Source organism: Stenella coeruleoalba (assembly GCF_951394435.1).
Source record: "Stenella coeruleoalba genome assembly, chromosome: 1".
NCBI lineage: Eukaryota > Metazoa > Chordata > Mammalia > Artiodactyla > Delphinidae > Stenella > Stenella coeruleoalba.
The window spans coordinates 82,005,972-82,029,754 of record NC_137169.1 but is presented as its reverse complement, the minus strand read 5'-3'; the positions used below and the strand labels follow the sequence as shown (position 1 = coordinate 82,029,754).

The 23,783-nt window shown below is 46.7% G+C and overlaps 1 protein-coding gene across 3 annotated transcripts in view; it reads left to right on the top strand.

The window, feature by feature from the left end:
• Positions 1 to 23,783, top strand: part of BCAR3 (BCAR3 adaptor protein, NSP family member) — a 116,692-nt gene that overhangs the window by 38,730 nt on the left and 54,179 nt on the right. The window contains exon 1 of one of the 3 annotated variants that reach the window (XM_079934117.1): positions 13,052 to 20,494. The exons of the other annotated variants lie outside the window; for them this stretch is intronic. The gene's annotated coding sequence lies outside the window, so the exon portion shown is untranslated. Of the gene's footprint in view, positions 1 to 13,051; positions 20,495 to 23,783 lie in introns of those variants that run through there. 3 annotated transcript variants of the gene reach the window in all.

Below are 23,783 nucleotides of genomic sequence, written 5' to 3'. Positions count from 1 at the left end.
CTTTAGACCAGAGAATGGAAGGTCTAAAGCTTCTCCTAGAGGAGAAAACTCTAGTAGAACCACGTGGCCACTGGAGGCAGTCATAATGAAGTTTGTTGGAATGGAGGTGGATTTTATTTTTCCCCTCTCTTCTACCCCCACTATGTCTGAGCTGTAGCTTAACTGCAGCCAACGTGTAATCCTAAGCCAGCAGGGCTGCTGTGTCAGACTCTGGTCAGGGCTTTATAAATGATGTGTTGGCGGCATCACATACGCTTTTGTGCAGGTTGTACACTGCAAGGAATTTGGGGACACTATCCACATAAACTACGATTTGACTTGACCATAACATAAAAAATGTGCCCTAGACTTCTGCAGTGTGTAAATCACAGCTGTCCTTTAGAACTCACTGCACGCCATGTTCCAGAAACTGGCTATCTCCCACTGCAGGCTCACTCAAGCTGTGCTCACCTGCTCCCCTTACTCCATAATTCCGTTTTTTCTTTCACTGAAGTCCCAGCTTTTTAAGATAATCCAATGAGGAATTCTAAACCTAAGCAGAGGCTTTGGGAAGGACTGACTTACTTAGTATTATCTAAGCTATTGCATCTCATGCATGAATATTGGTCATCGTGAGTTGTCGTGTTGACTGAGAAGAGGTGTGAGGTTGTCGGTGCTTCCATCTAGCTGGGCTCCCCCTGCCTTCCCTGGTAGTGATAGAACTGCTCTTGGTGGCTCCAGGAGCACCCTCTTCGAGGACTCGCTGAGGTGTTCCGAAGGTTACTCTTTCCTCCCATCCTCATCTGAATCTGGTCAGAGCTTTAGAGATGAAATCTCTACGTCCCTCCTTGATGCATTGCATTTTTTTTTTTTTCTTTCTCACTTTGCCCTTGGTTTGGAGGAATGGCTTGGGGATTTGCTGAGTGAATGTAGGGTATTTTCATTTGCCTCCATGGGCACTAAAGCTCTGAAAACACACTCACAGAGGCCTTGGGCCTCAAGGTCTGAATGGACCCACGTGTCAGTTGTCTTGGGCCAGCGCAGGCCCGTCCTAGCATTTCAGACTTAGCTACCCTCTTGAGCCCTGCTGACCAGCCCATGCCTCCAAGCCCTCGTATATCTGTGCCAGCTGGTGCCTAGAGCCTGGAGGGTGGCTGAAGATGATTGAGGGAGGTGAGAGGTGCAGATAAAGTGGATGCAGTTTGGCCCTCTGACTTTGAGCTGTTTCTTCCCTATCATCCCCTTTCTCGGGCACGGACAAACGTATTCTATGTAAAGTATGTTGCCTCCTGTAGGGCCCTTTCTGGTAGAGTCAGAGTTTTAGCAGTTCATTGTGACCTCAGAATGGGGGCGGGGGGAGCGGGGAGCAAGCAGATCTCTGACTGGGTATCATCTCGGCAGTAGAAGCACCCAGTTGGGGCCAACTGACAGCCGTTCTCATCCTTTTAGGAGCCGCCTTCCCAAGTCTCCCTTACCATGGAGACTTTCTAACCGTCTTCACCTGGTTTTCCCAGTGCTCTGATTAAGAGCGAGGTCTGGGACCACCCCTGGTTCCTCGTGTCTGAGCGAGAGGAAGCACTTGAGCTGACCCATACTTCATGGGGTGATGGGGCTGCTGTGTCGTGGCAGGAGAGAGGGAGTGACTCCACAGTTCAGTCGTGTCCAGTTTGTACTCTGTGTCCTCCTAGCACTTCCCACAGTTGGCATTGCTGCACGTCAGTAAGGCAGCGTGAAAGGGAACCCGGCAGGTGGTTGCTAGGTTACGAGGAGCTCCTCTGTGTGAGGAATGGAGGGAAAAGTGCTTGGCGGGGAAGCCCTAGGGCTGTTTGGTAGTTCTTTCATTTCTTCAGCAGGCTTACCTCCTGCTGGAGCCTCCCAGTGGCACCTGGTTACCCTAAGTGATGAATTCCCTGCTTGGATGTGATAAGAAAATTTGAATAGATCCAAAGAACCCCCAGGGATTTTGGAATCTTATTCTCCACTGTTTCTGTCTCTTTAATTCTGACTGTTAGCGAGGGGAGTTTTCTTTTTTTTTTTCTTCTTCTTCTTTTTTACCTTTTCCTTGTGTCCCTAGCCCCCTTCTCTCTCCACATTCCCCACTCCCACCGACCCAGTAGCTTAAAACATGATCATCTTGAAGGTATGAGTTTAACTGTTTTGTAGAGTCATGAGATCCTTTTCTGTAATCAAATATAATTGTTTCTCTTTCACTATATCTGAACAAGACCTCTTCTTCCAGACTGGAAAGCAGAAACCTCCAAGCAGCTGCACCTTCCTCTTGCTCTTAAGGTAGTGACTTTGGCTAGTAGTGTGCAGCTCTGGAATTTTCCTCCGCGTACCTAGCATACCTTACCCTAGATAAAAACCAACTTTTTTTTTTTTTTTAAACAGAGGAAATAGCCCTAGGCAAAATTGTTCAGTAGAGTTTATCTTCTGGGCTGCTTTACCTGCTTACTGCCCCCCATTTAGTCTTTGCTATATTTTTACTGCCTTTAAAATGTATTTACTCTGTGTCTAATTTCTTAGACCTGTGTCAGGTAGCTGCTTAGAACATTTGATAAAAATAATTGTACTAAAATGTGAATACATGGTAATAGCTCAGTGTGTTATCCTTCCCAGATAGCATTCCAATAGGAGACTCCAAGTTACACAGCCCCTAAGACCCTCCAGGGAGGGGAGCCTGGTCCACGCTCTGGTCTAATTAGCGTCATGACCTTGGACTTTCCACCTTCTCTCTGTGGGTTCTGAGGCAGGAGATAGGTGGGCCCCAGGCTGAGCAGCTGGAGTTTGTCCCCTTCTAGGGAGACAGCAGGGAGGAGAAGATGAGCCCTGCCCAGATAAGGGATAAAGAGACCCATATTCCTCATCCTCGAAGTCAAGGAGACCTTCCCCACTACACAGTCGCAGAAAGGATCCTCGGAGGTCAGGAAAGGAGGGGGCACCACACCATAGTAGGTGATGTCAACCTACCCATATAGGTCTCTTTGCTAGAATCCATCTTGGCTAAGAGATGCGCGCGCACACACACAGGGGAAGACCCTGAGATAAACCAAATACAGACTCAGAACCAGGCAAAGCAAGATGATTGGCCAAAGGAAGCCTGGAAGAAATGCCCCGTAAAAGTGATTCAAACTACCATGAGGGCATGACTCTTCCTCTGAGTCTGCCTGTATGAGTCTATTCACATGTATCCTTTTTCCTCCTAATGAACACTTATTTCACTACTTTCTGTCTCTTTGTGGGAATTCATATCTACAAAGCTGATGGGCCAGGGCCTTGTCACTGGCCACTGTCCCTGATGGTCTAGTGGCTAGGATTCAGCACTCCCCCTGCCGCCACCTGACTTCAGTCTCTGGCCGGGGAACCAAAATCCTGCTTCAAGCCACCGCAGGCCAAGACCATTCGAGATCGGTTCCATCTTCCCGACAACTAGAAAACCAGGGGATGGGCCAATGTCCCTCCTAGTTTAAGACTTCTAGGATCCCCTCTGCCTGTGATAAGCCGGAGTGGAAAGGTTTTTGCAAGTGATAAGGGGTTCTTAATTAATCTATCACTCTTGATCATAAAATTGCCACATCGATTGGAACAAGGGTGGCATTTTATGTTGTGTCTCAGACATTGAGACCAAGGATGTGGCAGATAATAAGTGCCCACCCATCGTATTACCTCAAAAGGTTGGAGATTTACCCGCAACCCTCCTACATTTGCTATTATGATCCCCGTGCTTTCACTTTAGCGATGCCTCTTGAACCTATGAAACCTATTTTCATTTTCACTCTTTATCATTCTTTTCATTTTTTTCCTGGGGCTACTTCTTTAACCTTTGGGAGTTGCATACTCACTAAACTATAAATTTATAGTATTTCCTTTCTTCTTCCTCTTAATACCTATCTTCCTTTTAGAATGAAGATTCAAATTCTTTCTAGCTTCTTCACACACAGCCTTACAGTTATAGTAATAGAGTCTCTTTTCTGAGAGTGGTTTAAAAGTATATTTTTTAGAGGAGGAGGTGATTAGCTACAGCAGAGCTGGGTGGTTTTTTTTTTTTAAGAAGAAATGTTTATTACGGTTTTGTGATTTTTCTTTTAGAAGAAATGTTTATTATAGATTTTTTCATTTTAAAATAAACTGTCCTTAAGAAAGACAAATTGAAAAATAAATATAGCAATAGCAAAGTCGAGGAGACATTGGGAAGCCTGTTTTTTCAAATTAAGCAAGGTGTAGCAAGGCCAGGCTGTGAACAGCACGGCGCCCTCGGACAGAGCCTGCTCTCCAGGCTCTGCAGTGAGCAAGTGTCAGGACTGAATGCAGCCTTTTGTTCCCATGAGCTCCCTAGTGAACGAATATCCTTTCTTTTGTCGTCAGCCCTGGTCGACTCTTGCTGGAACCACTTGGCGAGCTTTTCTAAGATGATTTGCGGTTTCTGAGCTTGCTTTGTGGGTTAGGAGAAGGGATGGGACTGGAGCGGTATCTCGAGAGGCGACCAGCGCCCTTGGACCTCTCCTTCCTCTGGGGTGCACACCAGCAGCTCAGGAGCCCAGAGCTACCCGGAGATCGGTCCTTATGGGGTTAACACTCCGAAAATGCTTTCTAAGAGGGTCTTACAGACTTGACAGACTGCCCAAGGCTCAGATCTCAGCAAGGCCGTTTCCTGCAGTCGCCGGGGCTACATGAGGTCACCCAGCAGATTAAAAGAGGAGTCATTATGCGAATTCCAGCGCCAAGAATAAGTGCCCGGGCTGTGGGAGCCTCGCTGGGGGCGGGGGCGGCGGGGGCTGTAGCGCCCCCCCCCCACCTTTGTGCTCAAGATGGCTGCAGCCATGGTCACGGTTAAATAGCCGTCTTTGAGGAGAGTCTTTTTCTTCCAGCGGGGAAAACAGGCCAGTCTGCTCTGAATTAGCCAGCTCACAAAGCCATGAAAGGGACTTACCAAAACAATGGTGCGCTGTGCATTCCATGAGATTTTAACGAGTTACATGAAGCAGATAATGGCCCGATGGCTGGCTCTGCAGGTTTTTGCCTGAGCTTGCACACCCAGAGAGCCAGCACCGCCCCCTGTGGATGAGAAGGCCAAACACCGCCCGCCATGAGTGGGGAGCAGCTTTGGGGCTCATCCTGGGAGCAACGAAGACAGCTCCCATCCAGCTCCTCCCACCCCACCCCAAAAAGTTCTCTGCAGATATTCTCGGGAGGCTTAATGTTACTGCATTTGTAAAAGATTGCTGAGGCAGGGTGAGAAGGCAGAAGAATAGGGATGGAGGACAGGCCTTCATTCAATGGAATCCTATCCTGCAGGTCTGTGAAAATGTGGCCATTTATACAAAGTAAAACCTCATCATGAAAACGTACGTCCATTTTGAAATCTGTATGTGAATGCCGATGGTGACATTATTTGTCATTGACAAAAACTGGAAACAGCTCAAGCGTCCTTGGACTGGTGAGCAGATAAACTGCAGACCCACACAACAGCATCCTCTTCGGCCATAAAAAGGAACTGGACTGTTGGATGCAGATAAAACCGTACAGTACAGACAACAAATCAGTGGTTGAAAGGAGTAGAGAGAGAGGTCAGCTGCAAAAGGGAATGAGGGAACTGCGAGGCAATGATTGGAATTCCTTGATTGGGGTCGTTTCAAAGCGCACAGAACTGTACAGAAAGGGTGACTTTTACTCCTGGCAGATTATACCTCAGCTGAGCCTGACTTTCAAAAAAGCAAGCTAAATGCTTATCATAGTTTAGCCCTTCAGCGCTGCCGCCTCACTAGGGGAAATTTTTGGTTTTGAGATGGGCCACGTCAGACTGCCGATCAGATGGAGAAAGTGCTGAGCTTGTGGCTACTTTACTGCCTTTGTTCGTTCGACAGATAGTTTGGGGCAGATTCTATGTGTTAGTAATTGTTCAGTCGAGTCAGGCCGAGTAGGAGGAAAGTGCCATCAAGAGCCTAACCTAAGATAGTGGCAGTGGGAATGGAAAGTCAGGGCAGGTGCCGGAGGCCTTTTAGAGACAGAATTAAGAGCTGTTTTATAAGGTGTGTTGACAGTTCCCGGCAGGACTTAAATGGAGGTGGTGACAGAGAGGAAGCCACGGGCAATTCCAGAGTTCACACAATGCCTGGCATCTTGCCAAAAGCCGGTAAGGATTTTAGGGGAGGAAAGATTTCCAGTTGGAGACCTTGTTACCACGATGACATTAAGTTAATTCATGAGCAGCTGGGGATATCATTAGCCTGGGGGAGGGGTGTGGGGTGGGCAGTTGGCAAACTACAGCCTGCGACCAAATGTGGCCTGCTGTCTATTGTAGGCCCACAAGCTGAAAACGGATATTATGTTTTTAAGTGGGTTTTTAAAAAATCAAAAGAAGAATGTGAAAGTTGTAAAATTCAAATTTCAATGTGCGTAAAGTTTTATTGAAACACAGCCCCATCCATTCACTGATGTATTGCCACTTTCTGACTATAATGATGGAGTTGAGTAGTTGTGACAGAACAGAGCCTGAACTAATTACTATCTGTCCCTTTACAGAAAAGTTTTGTAGGCCCCTGCTCTAGAGTGAATGCACGTACACTGTCCTTGTTTTTCCTCTGAACAATACGTAGTAGGCTTTCCACAAAATATCCCATCTTTCCATGCTACCTCTTCCACGATGCAGCCGTGGGTCATCGACATCACCTTGACCTTGCCCGAGGACACAGCAGTGAGTCCTTGTGCAAGTTGTGTGATCTTGCACAATCACAGAGACAATGCTGTTGCAACACTGCGTGATCCGGACACACCTCAGCCTCCCATCAGGCAGACCCGTCTGCTCTGAGCGGCAGCATCTCTCCTGTCGCATTAGCATCTTCAGCTCTTCTGGGTGAACAGGTGTGCGGAAATAGCTTGAGTCCTGACTGCTCTCGCCTGGGGCTTGTCTGGATAACTCCTCAGGCCAGATATTGCTCTGCCAGTACAGCCTGAGATGTGTTTTCTCAGTGTCCCAAGTCAGAAGTGAATTCCCCAAGGTCAGACCCTGGAGCTGCCCTCTGGAGGTGCTTGAGGGAGCCCGGGGTGGCCTGTGAGTGGAATAACGGCAGGTTCACATTCATGTTCTGTGCTGCAGCTTTCATCCTTGGCTGAAGGAAGAGGACTCCTCTGAGATCCCCAATAGTAAGAGAGTTGGTGAAGAGACTGGAGAACTAACATGTAAGCAGGGATTGAAGCTATGGCCTCTGACCAGACTCAGCTTTATAACTGGGCTTCGCAGCCATCCTCTTGTGGCCTGTTCACCTCTAAGCTCATCTCCTGCCATCCACCTTGCTCACAAACTTTTCCATGCTGGTTTTTCCTGCTGCCGCCGGGTCTTTGCCTTTCCCTCAAGCCTGGAAGGTTCTTTTGAGGTAGAACAGCTGAGTGGTTTGAAGAGGGTGCTTGGATGCTGTCGTGGGTTGAGCTGTGTTCCCCAAAAGATGTGTTGATGTCCTATAACCCCCAGTACCTGTGAATGTGACCGTATTTGGAAATAAGGTCTTTGCACATGTGATCAAATTAAGACGAGGTCATGCTGGGTGAGGGTAGGCCTAATCCAATGACTGGTGTCTTATAAGAAGAGAGGAATTTGGACACCCAGGGAGCATGCCATGTGATGACAGCGATTGGGGTTGTTGTGTGCACAGGCCTAGGAACACTGAGGATTGCCAGTGTTCACCACCGCAAGCTAGGAAGGGGCAAGGAATGGTCCCACCTTAGAGCCTTCGGAGAGAGTGTGGCCCTGCGACACCTTGATTTTGGACTCTTAGCCTCCCGAACCGTGAGAGAATACATTTCTATTTTAAAGCCATCCAGTTTGTGGTAATTTGTTACAGCCGCCCTAGGAGACTAATACAGAGGCACAGCCCCATCTTAGCCATTTCTTGGTTGTGTGACTTTGGGCAAGTTTCTGAAATTCTCTGGAACTCAATTTCCTTAACAGTAAATGGGAGAATGTAGGGCTTAAATGAGTTCATGCACACAAAGTTGTTAGCACAGTGCCTGCTAGGTAGATGGCACTCTGGAAATGCTGGCTTTGTAGCTGTCACCCTAGTTCTCCGGTGGCTGGTGCATCCCCACTCAGATGTCAGTGCCTCAGAGGGACCTTCCCTGACCCCCCTGCTAAAAGCAGCCTCCGCAGCCTCATCACTCTGAGTATTATCCTCACAGCACTTGTGCCAAATTCTATTTGTTTAGTTAAATACAACAATAACCACTTCTCATTAGAATGTGAGTTCTGAGGGCAAGGACCCTTTCTTGTCCTCTTAATAAATATTTAGTAACTGACTGATGACCATATACAGCCAGATGGGAAGGGCATTGAAATTCAGGGGCGAGGGGATGAGCTTGTCCCAAAGATCTTTAAGTTTCCTGAAGTAAGTCACACACAGATCTCTAAACATTTTCCAGAAATTCTTCAGTGATTTTATTTCATGACAGCAAGGAGGTTCCCACCCCTAACCTCACTCTGTCTTCTCTTGCCAACCTGGTATAGTATAAAAACTGCAGAATCACTGTTGTCATCTTAAATACTCACACATGTAGGCAAAGGTATACACTTTTTTTTTTTTTTTTTTTGCGGTACGCGGGCCTCTCACTGTTGTGGCTTCTCCCGTTGCGGAGCACAGGCTCCGGACGCGCAGGCTCAGCGGCCATGGCTCACGGGCCCAGCCGCTCCGCGGCATGTGGGATCTTCCCGGACCGGGGCATGAACCGTGTCCCCTGCATCGGCAGGCGGACTCTCAACCACTGCGCCACCAGGGAAGCCCAGAGGTATACACTTTTAAAAAGTGGTTCTGGCAACCTCTATGGCTCTGATCTCTCAATCCTCAGCTCAGGGATCTTGTTATCAGCTGTGAGGGCCCAGTAACTCATCAACCCGCAAATGAGAGGCCAGGCTCTTCAGCATTGGAATCGTTTGCTGTTAAGCTCTGCCCTCTAGTGGTAACTGAATGACACAACAGCACAGCGTTTGGCTGTGAGACAGTTTCTGTGTGTTCTGGGAGCTTTTAATATTAAATGTAAGAGTGTGCCATAGCATTATATTTACAACCTCAGAACTAAGGTCTGTGTTTAAATTATGTAAGAAGGCAAGTCATTTTCATTAGCTCCATATAAGACATTAAAATTGTCAAGGCATTTTATTATTAGAATTAATTGTCTAACGTTCTTGGGCTAACAGCTCTAAGATGCTGCAATACTGTATGTACATTTTGAGGGGGAGTTGGCATCGATCTGAAGTTTCACATGTCATTACCAAGAAGTTTTCTTGGAAAAAATTATATTTGAATTGTGACTTGACAGCTGAAAAAAATGGTGACTTGACAGGAAGGAAGCTGGTATTAGGTGAGGCAGAAGACAGATATCACCCCAGCATGCGGGGAAGTGTGTGCCCAGGCTGACTGTGGCAGGAGAGAACAGCAGGCGGGGTCTTCTGGGAAGAGTAGGGACTCTCATATTTATTGAATGGGAAGGGTGAGGAAACTTCAAGTGTTCCTAGGAAATTCTGAGATGGTCAAACTGTTAAAGAGAGCAAGAATGCTGAGCTGGGGAACAGTTTGATTGATTGCCAAAAATTGTGTATAACTACATATTGCTTTGCAACTTCCTGTTTTCATTGGACATCATTCCCTGTTAAACATGTGGGTCTACCTCCTTCTTTTTTTTTTTTTTTTTTTTTTTTTTGTGGTGTGTGGGCATCTCACTGTTGTGGCCTCTCCTGTTGCGGAGCACAGGCTCTGGACGCGCAGGCTCAGCGGCCACAGCTCACGGGCCCAGCTGCTCCGCGGCATGTGGGATCTTCCCGGAAGGGGGCACGAACCTGTGTCCCCTGCATCGGCAGGCGGACTCTCAACCACTGCGCCACCAGGGAAGCCCTACCTCCTTCTTTTGAATGGTTATCCAGTATTCCATTGTGTGAAATACAATTATATTTAACCAATTTCCTACTGACATTTGGATTCTTGTTAAAAACAGTTTTGCAGTTATTTAACAAATATAGTCATATTTGTTATATATGGCATAGTCGTTTAACAAATGTTTATTGAGTATCTGCCATCTGCTGGTCACTGTTCGAGGGCCTGAGGATACAGCAGTGAAGAAAACAATGTCCCTGCCTCTATGGATCTCATATTATGGGGTGGAATGGTGAGAAGACAGAGAAGACAACCGAGTACACCACGTTCGGTAGACATAGTGCTGAGCTGAAAAAAATTCATCAGGGGAAAGAACTACTAAATGTTGGAGTTAAGGGGATGTTGAATTTAAGTAGGGTGGCCAGGGCAGGCCTCACCCAGAGGGCGACTTTCTAGTGGAGGGGCAAGTCAAGAGTGGTGTCTGGGGAATTCCCTGGTGGACCAATGGTTAGGACTGTACACTCTCACTGCCAAGGGCCCGGGTTCAGTCCCTGGTTGGGGAGCTAAGATCCCGCAAGTCTCGTGGCCAAAAAAAAGGAAAAAAAAGAGTGGTGTCTGATGGGGGGAGGATGTAGCAAGGGCAAGGCCGTGAAAGCCAGAGCTCACCTCTTCCACTCAGGAACAGCTGTGAGGCCAGTGGGGCCAGAGGGCGTGGCCTTGAGGGAGAGTGGTGAAAGCTGATGTGAGAGAATGAGGAAGGGGGATGAGGCAGGTTGCACAGGGCCTGGATGTCCCAGTAAAGATGTTAACTTTTACAGAGTGAGATGGGGAGCCTTCGCAGGATCACTTTGACCTGTATGTTGCTGGCAGACTGTGAGGGACAAGGGTAGGAGCAGGGAGATCAGATGGGAGGCCGTGGTGACCGTCCAGGTGAGAGATGGTGATGATTTGGATCTGTGATGGCAGAAGGGGTGGTGAAGAAGGGGGATTCTTGACATAAAATATGAAGGCAGAGCCTCAGGATTTCCAGAGGGGCTGGATATGGGTGGGAGAAAAGAAGCGTGAAGCTCAGTACTGGAAGGATACATTGCCTCACTGAGAAGGCTTGGTGTGCATTTGTGCGAGAATTTCTGTAAGATAAACACGTATGAGTAGAATGATTGAGTGTTGGGTAATAAGTCAAAATTAACTTCCTGGCAATTAAGGAGTTTTGTTTTATTTTTCACATTTCTCTCTGTTTCCAAATTTCCTCTGATAATCATTAGTGCTTTTATGATAGTTACTTATAAAAATAGATACTCCTCTATTTATATACCTTAGTCTACTCCACAGATCTGATGCTGAAAACTTATGGCTTAATCAAAATTATGTAAAACAGGTAGGTTAGATATATGAGAGCCTAAGTTTTTAAACTCTTTGGTCTCAAGACCCCTTTTCAATTGTTACAAATTATTGAGGACCCCAGAGAGCTTTTGTTATGTGGGTTTTAGCTATTGGTTTATTGTATGAGAAATTAAAATGTAGGAATTTAAAATGTTTATTTAATTCATTTAAAATAACAATATTAAACCCATTATGTGACTATAAATAGCATGTTTTATAAAAAATATTCATTTTCCAAAACAAAATTTAGTGAGAAGAATGGCATTGGTTTACATTTTTGCAAATCTCTTTAGTGTCTAGTCTAATAGAACAAGCTTGATTCTCGTGTCTGCTTTAGCCTTCAGTCTGTTGTGTTACATCATTTTGGTTGAAGTCTAAAGAAAATCTGGTCTTGCACAGATAATGTAATTCAAAAAGGGAGGAATAGTCTTTTTTTTATTGAGGTATGATTGACATAACATTATATTAGTTTCAGGTATACGATGTAATGATTTGATATTTGTATATATTGCAAAATGATCACAATAAGACCAGTTAGCATCCGTCCCCATACATAGTTATAAAAAAATTTTTTCTGATGAGAACTTTTGAGATCCACTTTGCTAGCTACTTTCAAATATGCACTATAGTATTATTATTTTTTATTTATTTATTTATTTGCGGTATGCGGGCCTCTCACTGCTGTAGCCTCTCGCGTTGCGGAGCACAGGCTCCGAACGCTTAGGCTCAGCGGCCATGGCTCAGGGGCCCAGCCGCTCCGTGGCATGTGGCATCTTCCCGGACCGGGGCACGAACCTGCGTCCCCTGCATCGGCAGGCGCACCCTCAACCACTGCACCACCAGGGAAGCCCACAATATAGTATTAACTATAGTCACCGTGCTGTGTATTACATCCCCAGCACTTATTCACTTTATAACTGGAAATTTGTACCTTTTGATCTCCTTCACCCATTTTGCTCACTCCTCATCCCCTAGGAATAGTATTTTAATAGCCTTTTCAGATCATTAGAGATATTCTTCTTTATTATTATACTAAAACTTGAAAAGTTGCAGTTCCGTAAATGTTAATTGCAGTGTGGAATCTGAAATCATATCAATGAACTTTTTTTTTTTACTCTATTCCCTTAACATCCATTGGTCTCTCTGGCCATGTGAATGGATCTTACCCATGCATGATTTGTACCATCGTGCATTGGTCATTTGAAAAATACTGCTTTGCTGAGATATGCAGATCTTCCAAATGTTAACATATTTCACTATACAATACCCAAAACTCACATTCATTATTATCGTCGTTCATGAAAAAAATCACTAAAGTATTTACCACTCACGGTGGTAAATACACGTTTCTCAAAATTCTCATTTTCAGTTGAAAGCTCAAGTTTTAGCATTGGCAACAAACACTGTCAGTTGTTTTCCTTGAAGTGACAGGCTCACTTTGTTCATTTTGTAGAAAATGTCTGCCAAATAAATACTCGTGTCTGCATAACCATTGTTTATCAGACGTTCTTTGAAGTAAAAATGGCATTCCATGAAAAAGCAGCTAGTGCAGCCTACAACTTAATGGCACAATTGCTTTCCCTCGAGACAACCACTGTGCTGGGTGTGCAGGAGAAGTGCTGTATGTCTGCTTCCTGTCTCACCACACAGAAATTTCGAGACATGGACTCAAGGGCCAGGATGTAATAAAGTGAATACAGTGGTCCCCCTGATCCGTAGCTTCAGTCACCCATAGTCAACCATGGTCTGAAAATTCCAGATATGAACAATTCATAAGTTTTATTTTATGTGGTGGTACAATATTTTTTTACTCAAGTATAGTTGATGTACAATATTATATAACTTACAGGTGTCCAATACAGTGATTCACAATTTTTAAAAGTTATACTCCATAAATAATTATTATAAAATATTGGCTATATTCCCTGTGTTGTACAGTATATCCTTATAGCTCATTTTATATCTAATGGTTTGTACCTCTTAATCTCCTACCCCTATATTGCCCCTCCCCTCTTCCCTCTCCCCACTGGTAACCACTAGTTTGTTCTCCATATCTGTGAGTCTACTTTACTGTCACATTCACTAGTTCGTTGTATTTTTTAGATTCCACATATATCATACAGTGTTTGTCTTTCTCTGTCTGACTTACTTCACTTAGCATAATGCCCTCCAGGTCCATCCATGTTGCTGCAAGTGGCAAGATGTCATTCTTTTTTATGGCTGAGTAGTATCCAGTGTGTGTGTGTGTGTGTGTGTGTGTGTGTGTGTGCGCGCGCGTGTGCATCTTCTTTATCCATCCTAAGTGTTGATGGACACTTAGGTTGTTTCTATCTTGGCAATTGTTAAGTCACGCGACTATGAACATTGGGGTGCATGTATCTTTTCTAATAAGTGTTTTTTTCTTTTTCGGACAATTTGTAAGTTTTAAATCGTGTGCCACTCTGAGTAGCCTGATGAAATCTCCTTCCTGCCTAACCCATGAATCATCCCTTTGTCCAATGCATCCCATCCGTTAGTCACTTGGTAGCCATCTTTTATCAGATTGACTCTCAAGGTATTGCAGTGCTTGTTCAAGTAACCCTTATTTTACTTAATAATGGCCCCGAAGCACAAGAGTAGTGATGTTGGCAATTCAGATATTCTCTTCCTGTACCTAATTTAGAAATTAAACTTCATCATAGGTATGTATGTATAGGAAAAAGCATAGTATATATATGGTTTGGTACTATGGGTGGTTCCAGGCAGCCACTGGGGGTCTTGAAACATACTGCCTGCAGATAAGGGGAGACTATTGTAATTCTTACTGCTTCATCAAGGACTTCTTAAGTGGAACTGGCTATTTTTTAAAGAAATACATATTTTTAATTTCTAATATTTAAAGAATAAATTTAAAAAGCATGGTGGTCAAGAAATGCAGTGACTACTTATCCAGTTTGGTGCCTCCCCCATGCTTGCTGCTACAGCCCCAGTAGTTTTACCCATCATTGCTTTTGCTCTATCAGCATAAATGTCAACCCAGTGAAAAAGGCAAAAAAAGCTCTCAGTATTATTACAAAAATACTGTTAACCTCACAGACTCCCTGAAAGGCTCCCGTGGGCCCGCAGACCACACTGAGCACTGCCGTCCTAGAGGGTCTCCTGCTACTAAAGAGCTGTTATAAAGCTGCAGAAACACGAATACAAATAATCACTGTCTGCTTATCTAAATACATATTTTTTCTCGAGCTAAGAAAAAACCCAGCGTGCTCAACAAGAGCATTTACATTTAAAATACTGATTATTAATAGAGAAGAGACATCCATTTTCATTTAAAACTAAGAAAAAATTGAGGGTCTCTCCCAGAAATAAGGGTTCACAATTGTCTGCCTGTTCTTTACAATTGAGTGGATTGTAAAGCCCCAGTGAGTACTAAATCTATTTCACACGATCAAGTCCTTGCTCATTATATACTGTAAAGAGCTGGGCCACAGCAGTTGCTGTTCTGCTCTAATTGCTTTATGTTAAAACCATGAAAGCCCAGAGCTTGGTGAGGTCAATGCCTGGTTTATGGCAGAGATGCTCAGCTTGGATGTGTGAATGCAGTCGAGGGGTATATTTGCTTGGGGCAGGCTGATCTCAACATTCCCCTGATCCTTAAGCTTTTGTTAATTGCTGTGTATTTGCCCATTCTCTGCTCCCAGCATGGATTAGCTAGCTGACTCCATTCATCCTTTCTGTCAGTGAAGATAAGGATGTGTCAGACCCTGGGAACCAGAGCATGCCTCTTGGCCCTTCGAGTTCCAGCTCTCTCCAGATGGCATCTAATTGTTCCTTGAATGACCTCAGTGTCCAGGCTGTAAGAACCTGGTCTGAGAGGCTATTTCACATATTTATTAGCTCGTGGATGAGAACTTACTACATAAAGCCCCCATTCACACTCTCAAAAGAGCTTTTTGTACAGAAGAAATGATAAAGCTGATGGACTGTTTCCTGTGGCCACCAGTCTCCAACTGGATCCTTATTTTTCAGAGGCCCAGGTGGGTGCTTTTTGAAAGGAGCTGTGTGGTCCAGTTGTGTCCATCGTGGTCCAGTCTCCTTCTCTCTGTCTTCCCATGGTCTTTACTGGCAGGAGCCTAAGCAGAACAGTGCCGTATCCTCTTCTCTCCCAGTTTGCAGAGCATTCTACGGTTGCTCACTCAGAGCAGGTGGTGGAAGTGGGGAATTACTGTGTCTTGGTAGCCTCTTCCCGTTTGGGAACCCGGGTAGGTCACAGTTTAAAAGAGTAAAGTGCTTCTAAGTGATGAAGTGGGAACCAGCCCTAATCCAGCCACAGGGACGGCAAGGTGGGTTCACCAGTGAGGACAGCAACCCCCATGTGGCAATTCACGTCTCATGCTTCTGTGGTTCTTAACTGTCTAGGGGGTGGTCCCCTATCTTTTTGCAAATATGATGAATAAGAAACCTGTCTCTACAACTATGCACACACGCTTACTGTGCATCTTCTAAGGTGTTTGTGGATCGAGATTGAGAATCCCTGTGCTATCTTCAAATGTTCTGGCATTGTACTGGGCATTGGAGTGAAGATGATGACTGAGGCCTGGGTCCTGAGGCCACCAGACAAGGACACATCATTTTAATTAGTGCTTCAGTAGCTGGATGCTGGAAGACAGGTTTGGGGCTGAGGCTCCTCACTGGGATGAATAGAACAAGAGCAATGGGTGAAGGATGCCCCACAGGGCCACACAGGCTGAGAACCAGGGATCCGTGGCTCCTTCCAGGCCGTGCCCACCTAAGGACTACATAGGGAACAAATTTGGGAAGATGTAAATATAATTTGGAAGTGATGCAAATTTCCTTTCTTTTGATCTAGGAGTCATGAGAGTTGCCCTCCCAGGTAATCCATCGTACCTGGTGAAGTTCTCCTTTGTAAGGGAATGTCTGAGCCTTTGCCTCTGAATCAGGTCCTCTGGCTTTCTACAAAACAGAATAGCCTTTGGAAATGTTCTCCAGGAACATAAGATGCTGCTGTTGCCTGTATAAGCAGGATTGAGAGAGCCATTTATTAGTAGTTTCCTGTAGCCTAGGCGGGATGCTGGTTGTGGGAGCAAAACTTACACCTATACTCAGTGGCACAGAACGTTCTAACTCTGTGAATCCCTCTCCCTTTTCCTACAGGCAAATTCATGTCTGCTTTATCCTTGAGAACTCAAGACAACCCAGTTCTATAATGGAGTGTCCTTGGAGTAGGCTATGAAACACTATTAATATCCACCCATCCCTGCAACATGAGTGTATCACCCTGTTGTTAATGGGCATGTATCATACGTGTTTTCGTGTAGCATCAGTTTATATTGGCTCCTTTTTAGCATTTCCAGATTTAGGGATTGTGTCTTATACAGGTGAACTCTAGCAGAGCCCAACACAGTGTGTTATATTTCACTCTCAAGCGTTTACCTAATCTCACAATGATAAGGTGAACCTGTAAACTCTCAAACTGATGATGTGAGCTAGGAAATTTATCACTGGGAAGGGCAGGGGCGGAGTGGCCTGGGTCGATGACTGTTCTCAGGAAGGAAAACACGTCTGGACTCTCAGCCCTTGCATCTGCTTCTCTCAGCATGTTGACTGCATTCTCTCAGATCAACTTCTCCATGTAGTTGGGGGCACATGGCTGTTGGCTATTCTAAGCTTATAATCTTAAAGCTTATGGTCCAAAGGGAAAAGGGGACCTCTACCTCTGCTCTGGTTTGAAAAATCCCAAGGAAGGACTCTGATTGGTCTAACTTAGGTCACATGGCCACTCCTGGACCATTAGGTGTTCAGTATTCTGATTGGATTTCACAACCATTACAAGCATGAATACACATGCCCTGGGGTAAAGGTTTTAAATGTAATAACCACTATCTGCTATTTACATCATTTTTCTCCCTGAACTTTTAGGATGAGAATCTATTAGGCTATGTTTCTAATTGTCTCTGTCTACTCAGCATACATATATAAAATGCTGGCGCATGTTGGCATATGCATGCTAGGTTTTACAGAGATATTTTTGTTTTGATATTTTCAAGTCATATACTCACCTTTCTCTAGCTTATCTCCCTCCTGGTTTATTTGTATGCTGGATATCCATTGCCTCCCAGTTTAATTGGGAGGCAGATCCCCAGATTCCCCTACTGTTACAGAGAAATTATAGGTGGGAGGTGAGGAGGTGGTGCAGAGGGGCTGTGAATTCCCCTTGATTTCTAGTTTGACTTTGGAAAACTTCCTGCATCTGTTGTCACAAGTGGCCTAACCCTGAGGCAGGTGTGTTGATCCTCAAGAACGATCCAGATGAGTTCTTGCTGCCTCCCTGGTAACTCTCCCTTCCTTCCCCCGCCTTCCCATTCCTCTGGGTGTGCATGTAAGGCCAGGGATTGTACTGTCCTTTGAGCCACTGACAGAAGGAACCTATTACCCGCATGAATGCTGACTGCCTGGATGTCACTTCTGAGGTGGCATTGGGCTTAGCAGTTGACTGCCTTAGGAAGGGAAGAAAGGAGCTGGTAATCAGTACAGTCCTTCCCGTGCAGCTCACCCTCTGATTCGGCCTTTTCCTGTAGAGAAATGGACCCAGCTGACATCTTCATATACGACAAAGACGGTCTGTCCCTTGGCCCTCCATTTATCAGCTGTGTGATGGGGCTTTGCTGCCTCCTGGCTTTTCTCAGATTCTGGCCTCAGTATCCATCTGTACATGTCCTGCCCTTTCCCATCAGTAATGTTGAGAACTTCTGACCAGGGATATTTCAGAGACCAGCTGTCTATGTTGCCAAAAATATCTGTCACTCGGTCGGAGGGAGAGGGTTTTTGCGGCAGCTATAATTCTGCCTGCTGGATTTGCACAAGATAAGGTACTCTAGGCCACCAGGTGGTATCCATGCTTCCATGGTCACATGCGATAGAGCCAGCCACTCTGATTCACAGTCGTTTTAATTATTAACTCTAAGAACTGTTTTGATCTCATATGTGAAATAGAGATAATAATACGTGTCTCCTAGCACGAGTATTAAATAGACACTCTGGTAAAAGTCCTCTGTATAAATGCTGGCTCTTGGGGACCTTGCACATGGGGTGGTGAAGGCTCCTTTGAGGAGCCCGGCTGAGAGCTGGAACGATGTCTGTGACTGCTGCAGTCTAATGGGAGGGACCGCATCCCTGGAGTCTGTGGTTGGGGAGGGGATGCTGAGGGTCTCACTAAGCGTTTACTAAGCACTGCATGCAGACAGGCTCTTCCGCCAGCTGGGGGAAAGGGTTCTCCTCCTCTCGCAGGTGTTTAAAGCTACTCCAACAGCAGGAAGGGACGTGGCACTGCTTGCCTCAAAGCTCTCTATCTCCTCCTCTTACCAGCCCCAGCCCTGCCAAGACCTGACTGTGTCCAAGGTGACTAAGGGAAGGGGGGCTATCTGTCTTTGCCCATGTCTGTGATGACCAGGGTATCCTCTGCCCTTCCCTCTCCACTAGAAAAAAGATCAAGTTAAGACCCTCAGTAGCTACATCTTTAGGAGCTACGGAAAGTCTTTCTGGATCAGTGGGGATTGTTATGTCACATGACTCTTGGGTAAAAGCCACGGACCCCTCACCTCAATGAACAGTACTCATACAGCAGCTGATATACAATTTCCAGTGGTTCATGGAAGCCCCATCCCACCAGAGGTTAAGAATTCCTGGCCTAGGCTGACTGGTTCTCATAGCTCTTTGGGCAGGATGCATAATTATCTGGTATGTCTCTCAGATGACACCCATTATCAGTTTATGACCATGAAAAAATGATATTTTCCCACTGAAGTATTGTATTCAGGTGGCTGGAATTTGCTTGAAAACAGAGAAGAAGGGATTCATTAAGATCATTTTCTCTTTCACTTGGCCACAGCTTTCAAGGCTGGAATGAGTCGAGGTAGTCCTGGCTCCACCTCTTACCTGGTGCCTACCCTGCCCTCTGTCCGAGGGTTCCTGCCTTCTCAGGCATCCCTCACAGTTTGCTTCATCCACTCAGAACTTTGGTACCCTTTCTGGGTGGGAGGTGGGTGTGTGGTGGCCTTGGAAGAGTGCACTGTAACTCTGGCGATCCCTGCCATTAGGGGCTGGAGAGCAGGAGGTGCAGGCAGAAAGCAGAATCAGAGATGACACAGAGAAGGTAGCTGGGCGAGGCAGGCACGTCCAAGGGCTATCCCAGGCACAGTCCTAATTGTATAAATGGTTGGCATCAGAGTACCTAGTAATATGGACTGGTGAAGTATGAAGGAGTCAGGCACATGAGAGGTGGCCCTTCTGGGGACTCTAGACGTAAGTGGAAGATCCAGTCCCAGGGCAGGAACCTGGAGAGCCAGGCAGGGGGTAGGGGGAAAGGTTGGAGGAGCATCAGGCAGGGCATCCAGGTGGGACATAGGCTGAAGCCCAGCTCTGCAGTCAGTTGATGTGGGGACAATGGGAAAGGAGGGGCCACGGGATCCCTAGTCAGACTAGCTGGGACAGTGGTGGGACATGGAGAGCTTGGTAGTTGCAGGTGGACCCAGGAGTCCCCTTGGGTGATGGCCGAGTGGGCAGATGCTCTGGACGCACATGCTGCCTGTTAACTCCCCAAATGACAGAGAGTCTGCAGTAGAAAATCATCTTAGGTATCTGAGCAAGTGTGATTCAAACCGATTTTAATACACAGTCTTAAAATCTGAAGGCTAGAAAATATTTTAAGGCTAAAGAAACCTCTTAAACTCCTCCTCATTGTTCCCTGGCTTTCAAGGCTCAGGAGTCACCTCAGTACCAGTTGGGGTCGGTCAGCGGCTCAGGGTGGTGCTGTCCACACTCTCCTTGCAGGACGTGGGTCCCATAGCCTGCCCTTTGGGTGAGATTTAGGGTGCAGCTGGGCATGTGCCCTGTAGGAGGTATGGACCGGAGAAACAGGTTTTGTGGTCCCTTCCTTTGGAGGGGAAGGGAGGCTCACGTTTGCTGAGTGCCTAGACTCTGTGTTGCCAGGCTCTTTATGTGTTATCTGTGTTGATCCTCACAAAAACCCAGTAAGTTGGAGGAGGAAACTGGGGCCCAGAGAGGTTAAGAAATTTCCCAAGGTCACCCAGCTTGCTAGTGTTACAATGAAGACTTGAACCCACCCTGGCTCTCCCTCTACCCTGCCACCTCCCAGCAGCACTTGAAACGTGCAGATATGTGTCTCACAGCTCAGTTTTGGCAGATGTCATTTTGCAGAAGTGCTTGCGAGAGGGGCGAGCCCGTGGCAGCCGAGATGGGAGCCCACGCTGGATCTGGTTGGTGAGCCTTTGCACATTCTGGCTTCGCGGATGCCCCTCAGGCCATCTCTGCGGTGCTCTGCATGGGAGGGGCCTCTGAGGGGCTTTTGCTGTCACTATTAGTTGCTGGAAGGGGAAAGAGAGAAGCGTGCAGCAAAGAAAGCCTAGGCGCTACAATGACAGGAGAACAAATGAGTGCTCTGGGTGTGTCGCCTGCACAGCGGGTGTAGAATGGAAGGAAGCTTGGGAGGTGGGTGGCGGATCATCTTGGATGAGCTAGACTCCCACGGGTGTAAGGCTGGGCTTCAGGAGACAAGGAATCCCCTGAAATTATATGTAAAACTTTGCAATATGTGCCTTTTGTTCTGAGAGGAGGGTCCGTGGTTTTCACAGACTCTCAAAGAAGGCTGAGGCCGCCAGAAAGTCTGAGTCTGCTGTTGGAGAGGCTGGAATGACGCCCTGTGCATGTTCTTTTAATTTGGCCGTAATGCTAAAAATAGAAAATTGAGCTTGCATAATATAGGATTTCTGGGGTGATATCAGGCAATAGGTGGCGGTGGTGGTGGAGGGATGTGTGGGACGGGACTGTACGCGGCAGCGCGAGAAAGCAGTCAGGGCTGGATGCTCACCTGATTTTGCTTCATGTTATCAGTTATACAATTTTAATAGCCGGTTAGAGAAACAAATTTGTGGAGGGGATGGAAGGCTCGGTAGGGAGCAATCTGTTTGTGAATACTGTCCTTGGTCTCTCTTTATGTGCTAAGCAGATCAATACCGCTTCCGGAGAGAGACCACTTAACAGCCATACTCTTTCATCCCCTTGAGGAATCTGGGGGAACCGTCAGAGCGAGAGGAGGGGCGTACAGCAAAGGCTCGTAAATGCACCCTCTGTGTTCGCCAGCGACACACAACCCGGCCCTAAGAGCTCAGCCGGCACTTCCTGCCCTCCTCTCGCCTTGTCCAGTTTGCATTCCCTTTTGGAGCAGGAAATCAATTGCGTTTGCATATAGGAAAATGTGTTGAATGGTCTTTGGCGGCTTGTGAAGCTGCTGAGTCTCGCGTGAGGAGGAGGTGACCTGTTTCCCGACGGCGTCCTCCTCCCTCAGCGGTTTCCCAGCCCTTCTCCTCGAGCCCTGTGGCTTTTATGGGAGGGCAGGTGCTCGGATGCCTGACCTCCTCCCCTAACACCTCACCTCCTGGTTACTGTGATCAGAATCACGCAGGGAAGCAGGGCTGCTGATCAACGTGCCCCTTTGCAGCCCAGGGCCCTCCAGGCGGGACACTCTTCAGGGAGCAGGGCCTGCGGAAGGCGGCCTCGGATCCTTAGGATTGGGCCAGCCTGGGTTAATCTTCCTGCTTCTAGGGCACCAGGAGGAATGTCTTACTCCCTAACTCCTTAAAGCTGTCTTTGTTCACTGAGAGCCAGATCACTGGGGTTTAGTGGAGGCAAAAAGCCAGGAAGGATGGATCTTTCTAGGGAGGTGAGGAGTCCCGGCAGTTGCCCCAAAGGTGGAGCTGTTTTGACCACGTAGACTTGTGCTGATCTCTTGACTCATGTTCCGAGTGTGTCCCCTGTGGGCAGAGACCAGCTGGGCCTCGTGGCCTTGGATCAGTGCCCTCTGATCAAAGCCTGCCGCCCACCTCGGGCAGTGTCGCTGTCTGCAGGGCTGCTTGACAGTGACCGAGAGCACCTTGGTGTTGTTTAAGGCTTGATGCCTTGATTCCGGGCTGGCCCTGGGAAGGGGAGTGGAGGTGTGGGCAGCTTTATTTTCTCGGTTTCCCTGAAACAGGGAAAAGCAGGTACCTGGTAGGCACATCTTCCTCCTCAGAGACCTCGTCCCCACCCCATGCCGTGTTGGAGAGAGGGTCTACCTCACGGGGAGGCTGAGCTTCTAGTGCGGACTGTGGCACTTTGGGAAAGGGACTCGGTGCGCCTCTCAGCCCCTCCCAGCCCAAGGGCTGCTGCTGACAAGAAGCACTTGTCTGTGGAATATGACTGGCAGGCACCCCCTGTTTCCATGGTTACTAAATAGGGCAGGTTAATATTAAGGCTGCCCAAGGCAAAAATAGCATTGATGGCAGTGCTTGTGCAGGGACCTTCCTCTGGTCTGCTTTAACCCCATTCCCAGACAGGGTGGGCAACATTTGACGGGAGGTCACGAGGATTTTCTTCAAGGGTTCACCTGGCTGCGCAGCCTTGGCTTTTCTCACAGGTGTATTTCTTGGTTCAGAGGAGTGAGCCTCCCAGGAGGCCAGAGGGGGCGCTGGAGAGCACAGCGCTTTCCCAGAGCTCTGTGCTGCTTGCTCCGGGCCACCCCGCCTCCATCAGTCCCTGGGGTTGCATTAGAGATGCTGACCCCTGTCCCCAGAAGAGCATGGTGTTTAGAAAGCCCTGAATACAAACTTTGACTGGTCCTAGATCACATGTACCAAATCATCAGACAATGGCCACCTACCCCAGGTCACAACTCTTTTTCATGGGGCTGTGTCAGTAACCTGTTTAATTATATGACATTAAAAAATCTCATATTTGGTGATCAGATACCAGGTTCTGGCAAAAGCACAGGCTGGAGTTCCTGGTCCTTTGTCTGTCCTCTGCTGCATGACACGCCATTCTGGTCCTCTGTTTCTTTGTAACTAGAATAGAATCATCATTGTGGGGAGAATGGGGGGGAGTTGATCGGTGTGGATGGGAGACATCAAAAAACATAAGTCAGTGAAGGGCACTTTATGAATTCATGCAACTATCATCTTTAGTGGCAATAACAACATGTTATTTTAGTCTCTCTCCTTGGCCATTTCAGGGGAAAATTGATTAAAACCTTTGAGTGCTGCTTTAGAAATTATTTTTTGTGTGGAACAAAAAAATAAAAAGTGCTTAGGAAACAGTTACCTAATAAGATTAGCTCACTGTTTAATGCTGACAGAACCAATTCTTCGTGCATTATGGAGACATTTTTTAGAGTCAACAGGGAAAGCCTCAGGTGACAAGAGCTGTGATTCTGCAGTGACCTGTCTTTTGCTTTGCTTTTACCTGGCCCTGGAGCACTTGACTACGTAATTCTATGTGATTTACATGTCTGAGTTATTTTAAGTATATTTTCTTTCAAGAATGCACTTCATTCAGTCTTTCTGTGGGTAGGGTATCAGAATTCAGAGGCTTTGGCTGACTAATCTCACTGAATTTCTGTGCAGGATTTAAGGAGCTGCTTCCCTCCCTTTTTCTGAGCTGGGGATGCTAGCCTCTTGGGGAGTTTCTTCTTATTTACTTATTTATTGGCTGCGTTGGGTCTTCGCTGCTGTGCAG